Source organism: Molossus molossus, unplaced genomic scaffold (assembly GCF_014108415.1).
Source record: "Molossus molossus isolate mMolMol1 unplaced genomic scaffold, mMolMol1.p scaffold_m16_p_3, whole genome shotgun sequence".
In the NCBI taxonomy this organism is placed as follows: domain Eukaryota; kingdom Metazoa; phylum Chordata; class Mammalia; order Chiroptera; family Molossidae; genus Molossus; species Molossus molossus.
This window is the reverse complement of record NW_023425366.1, coordinates 25772886-25778885: the sequence shown is the minus strand read 5'-3', so window position 1 is coordinate 25778885 and position 6000 is coordinate 25772886.

Sequence of the window (6000 nt, the reverse complement as noted above, 5' to 3'; positions counted from 1 at the left end):
CCTTATGATAGTTGACTCCAAAGTTCTCAGAGGATAGATACCTGGCTTGTGGAACTCCATTTTCTTCTTTACAGATGTATTCCTTGTTAACAGCTTTCCTGTCTTTTTGTTTAAACCTATTTAATTGACTTGACTGTGTCTTAATTTTATCTCCCTAACTGGGCTTTTGAAGATTGAGAACATAACTATATTTATTAAGAAATATTCACTTGCTGTACAAGAAACAAAATACCCTTCAAGATGCTGATGACAGAGCAGTGAGCAAGGCTCACATCATCTGCTCTAAAGGAGCTTTCTTCTAACAGTGGGGCCTGGGAATAAAGAAATAAATGCATACTTGCCCTGGCCAGTTTTGTTCAGCAGTTAGAGTGTTGGCCCGTGGACCGGAGAGTCCTGGGTTCGGTTCCTACTAAGGGCATGTACCTCGGTTGCAGTTTGTCCCCGGCCCCGCTTGGGGTCGTGTGGGTGGCGACCACTCGATGTGTCTCTCTCACATCAATGATTCTCTCTCTCTCTCCCTCCTGCTCTATCTGAAGATAAATGCAAAAAATGTCCTTGAATGAGGATTAAAAAAATAAATAAATAAATGCATACTTACTATTACGTGGGAATAAATTCTACGAAGAAAAGTAAAGTAGCTTAAGGTGATGGAGAAGGACAGTGGTGGGACGGGGAGAGGCTATCTCGTAGATAGTGGCCAGAGAAAGGTTCTGTGATTAGAGGATTTGGAGGCTATGAGAGACAAGGAGTCTTGTCTTATCTGAGGAAAGATGTTTCCAGGAGGATAAAAGAGAAGAGGCAGAGTTGAGGCAGGAGCTAGCATGGCATGTTTGAGGAATGGCAAGGACTTCAGTGAAGCTGGAGAGGAGAGTGCCAGGAAGGTGGTAAGAAACAAGATCAGAGGGGGGAAGGGAGGCTGAAAGAGCAAGGGTTTGTGTCCTTCACAGGTTTGACTTTCTTCTGGGAAGATAGTATGTTTAACTCTAATGTTTGAACCCAGTACCCATCACCCGACACGTTATCTTGTTCCCTTTTGCATTTCAGGTTTCTTTGTTGTCTCTAATGTGAGTCTATAGCTACATTGATTTTTCCCTTTATTAAATTGTAAGGACTACTTGCCGGAATTATGTATAGATCAGTTATTCCTGTAGGCAGGTTGCCTTAGCAACAGAGCAAATCTTGCCCATTTCAGTAAAACATTATCAATAAAACAATCTCATAAGAGACGAATGTTCACATCATTAAATGTATGCTATGCTTTTCTTCTATTCCTTAACCACCACAATTCTCAAATTGTTAATTAGGCAAATGCTAATTGACCAAATGGCTCCAGGGGACAAGTTACCAAGAAAGCGCCTATTAGAATGATCCTTAGCAGTTGCAGTGGACAACCCTAAGTTACTATATTGTTTTGGTTTCCTAGTCACATCACAGCAAATTTTTATCCGTCCAGGCCTAGGCAAGCAGGTTACATATTGAACACCTGTCATCCATTTAGACTGGCCAGTGCCCATTATCTCTCAAGCCTTGGGTAATGATAAAGCATTTGAAAGGAGAAAGAGTGTATCCAGTCTTGCCAGTCATAGTCTGAATGAGCAGGTATGTGGGTTCCTGAAGAGGCGAAACAAAGTAAATTAAATATATCTCAAATCTTTCAGGTTAAAACACTAGGGACCTCACACCACTGAAATGAATTATAATAAAAAGTATATGAACTAAGACATTTTTGTTACAGTAGTTGTAATTCTTGTCTAAAATATGAGTAATTTAATGAAGAAAGTTTGTATTAGTTTAGAAATTCAGTATATATATCTATATATCTTTATATATACATATAGGTATGTATATATACACATACATATACATGGGTACATGCATACATATATATCTTTATCTATCTAGCATACCTATTTATCTATCGATTGATTGATCAATTGACTGAAGTTGGCTTACATGATTCTGGGGATAGGCAAGTTCAATGTTGATAGGGCAGACCAGCAGGCTGAGAACTCAGGTAAGAGTGATGATTCATTCAGTCTTGAGTCTGAATTCCAAAGGGAAGCAGGCCAGAAGCAGGCAGGATTTCTACGTCACAGTCTTATGAATTTCTTCTTCTACTGGAAACCTTCAACTGATTGGATGTGGCCCACCATATTATGGAGAGTACTCACTCTTTTTTTTTTCTTTTTTTTTTTTTATCCTCACCCGAGGATATTTTTCCATTTTTTGTACAGATAGAGTGGGAGGGAGAGAAAGGAAGGGAGAGAGAGAGAGAAACATCGTCGTGAAGGGACACATCGAGTGGCTGCCACCCGCACGACCAACCAGGGCCGGGGACAAACTGCAACCAAAGTACATGCCCTTAGCGGGAACCGAACCCGGGTCTCTCCGGACCGCAGGCCGATGCTCTAACCGCTGAGCCAAACCGGCCAGGGCAAGAGAGTACTCACTCTTATGTATTCAAAGTTTGTTGATTTAAATGTTCATTACACTATAAATACCTTTACAGCAACATCTGGACTGGTGTTTGACTTAACAATGGGGCATCACAGCTTAGCCAAGTCTACATATAAGATTAACCATTGAAAAGTCCAAAACAAGTGTTTTGATTTTGATAGTGCTAGTTTTGTAAATTTCTTTTTTCAAATGTGAGGGAATAAAAAAGAAGTGAAACTAGGATGTAAAAGAAATATGGCACCTAGAATAAAAGTGATTCTCACCATTCTATCAACTTTCTTACCCTTTATTTTAGTTTTCCATTTTCTTAATTTTAGCACTTTTATATGGTAAAACCATTAGGGAAGCATATTCAGTAAGTTGATGAATCAGAATTTGCTTCATAATTAATTTATATAGTACTATCAAGTTAAAAAGTAATCTTATACTTTGACAATGGAAAACAATCATCTGTCCTACATAAAATTAAAATTTGTATAATTTGAGAATTTTCAACTAAGATAATTAATGCCTTTTATTAATGTGGCATGGTTTGCTTGAAAAAAAGAAAATAAAAGTGTATAAAAGGACTAAAAGTAAAGAATCAGCCAGCATTGGGTTTTGGACCTACAGGATGTTTCTCCATGGCTTGTGTGGTTACGGCATATGTATATTTATGCAATTTTCTATGATTGTCAGTTTCTTTCATTAGAGGATCTTTTCTTGCAAACTGGGAGCCACGCCTTCCAGGTCTTGGTAACATTTGCCTCCATCTGATATAGTCTTTGCTGATACTGAAGCTATAAAGATATCGTGGACCCATAAGGACTGTTACATTATGAGTTTTATGTGTCAACTTGTCTAGGCTATAGTAGCAGTTATTTAATCATACACTGACCTAGGAGTTGCTGTGAAAGTATTTTGTAGATGTGATTGATATCTACAGTCAATTGACTTTAAGTAAAGGAGATTACCTTTGATAATGTGGATGGGCCTTGTCCAATCAGTTGACAGACCTTAACAACAAAAACCAAGGTTTTGTAGATGAAGAAAAAATTATGTCTCAAGACTGTAATATAGAAATCTTGTTCATCCAATACAGAAAAAAAACAAATGTCCTTCAATTGGTGAATGATTTTTAAAAGACTGTGGTTGATCCATATAATAGAACACTACTCAACAGTGCAAAGGAGTGTAGCATTGACTCACACAACAACATGGAGAACACACACACACACACACACACACACACGTACGTATGGAGAGAGACACACAGAGAGATATAGAGACAGAATGAGAGAGAGGTAGTCTTTTTTTTCCTTACCCGAGGACATTTTTTCCATTTTTTGTTCAGATAGAGTGGGAGGGAGAGAGGAAGAGAGAGAAAGAGAGAAACATCGACGTGAAAGGGACACATTGAGTGGCTGTCACCTGCACGACCAACCAGGGCCGGGGACAAACTGCAACCGAGGTACGTGCCCTTAGCTGGAACCGAACCCGGGTCTCTCTGGACCGCAGGCTGATGCTCTAACCGCTGAGCCAAACTGGCCAGGGCATTTTAAATTAGGACCTTAGCTATGAATCCACAGAAATTTTAGGCATTTACAAATAATGACAAAAGAGCCAGCAAAATACAGAGATTTTATTTGCACAAGGACCCTAAAATATTGGTAATATAAGAGATAACTAAAGCAGAAGTTACTACCAGAAGTGGACACAGCAACTGGATTTGTTGTAAGTCAGAATTTAAAAAAGTGGAGGAAAAGCAATTATAAATCTTTATAAACTCATGAGAAACATCATCTCTTGAGCCAGAAGGTGGAATTTGGGAGTGAAATTTCTCTGAATTTTCTGGCAAGAGCTTATCCAAGGGAAGCTACTTTTTTCTTTATTTGCCATTCATTCATTTATTCATTCATTCACCACTTTGCTGGACAAATAATTTTAAATGGTTCTCAAGAATATAAATAAAAAATGGAAATACTATGAAATTTAAAAAATTAAAATCTAATACTGGAGATTAGAGATGAGATAGCATGGTTGGGGGAATAGAATGATTATTACAATATAATTATATGCATATCCCTGACCTTCTCAGTTGCCAAAGGAAAAAAAGAACAGAATCTGTGATATGACTTATAGTGTCTGGAAGAGAAGATACTAATATTTCAGGAGAAACAAAATGATTTCTTGTCTTAAGAACTAAAAGTAAGTTCTCTTTGAAAATAGTCACATAAATACTAAATGATGTAATTTATTTTACATGTAAGTACAATCCAACATACTTAAATGGCATTATCTGTTTCACACAGCAGTTCTAATACCGTCCCTCAACTTAAGCTAAGGGCATAACAAAGCATAAGTATGAGAAAGAAAACCTGGGAGTGTCCAAGAATATGCGGTTTTAGGAAATAGTGTTCTGATATTCTGGGTGTATTATCTAAGACAAAAAAGGAAAGAAACAAATCTTGCTTGAGTTTTCAGCCTGCCACCTACCCTATGAATTTCAGACTTGCCAGCCTCCACAATCATGTGAGCCAATTCCTTGAAAGAAGTCCCAACACACACACACACACACACACACACACACACACACACACTCTCATATACATATATCGCCTACTATTTCTGTTTCTCTGCAGAACACTAAATGATACCCACACTAATATTGTTTTGTTTGACTCATTCACCTGCATGTTAATCTTGGAAGTTAAAAATCAGGGTGCACATGCTATGGACTTATTTGTATGGACTAAACTGCTATTTCACTGTGAATAACTAACGACTTGGAAAACCTTTTGCAAGTTGGATTAAATGTAGGGTTTATTAAACTAGTCAGTATTATCTTATAAAATTAATTTGTTTGGCTATGGATTCAACCTTGAAAGTACTAATTGTCAAATATTCCTTACAGTTAAACTTCTAGTCACAAAAATAGACTAATATAATGGCACGACCAACTGCAAATTACATGGGTTCCTCTACAAATGGTAGCATCCACAAACAGGGGTTTGAAAACATTTGTCATGTCAGAGAGGTGACATTCATAGCATGTTATAAGGAACCTCCATGATACCTCAGAACCTTACAATAAGGATACCAGAAACTGAGCTTAGTGTAAAAACAAGTACCAACCAAGGGATGTGGTTTAGTTTTTTGACAAAGGATGCTAAGATATAGAATAGCCTGTGTACTCAGGGTATAGACTAACTAAGGAACCTTCTCCAAATTGCCATCAACAAATCTGTGTGAGAAGGTGCTAGTGTAGGGTTCATTCTTTGCACCATTGCAGAAATGAAGACGCAAGTAGACCATCCTACGAAACTCAGCCTGAGCCAGCGTGTAACAGAGCAGAACTCTGGCAACAAGTGCTTCTTGAAAGTGAATTTTCTGTGCATGTGTTAAAATATGTAGTTTTAAAATGATCATGAATTCCACCAAACCCACAGTTTTATGACTCACATAAAGTGTTATTCTGCTTTCTTGAGGTAACCAATAAAATCTGGGTGGTCTGATGGATGATTATTTATGAGAAGTCGGGCAAGCTAGGTCAAGGAAGCAAAG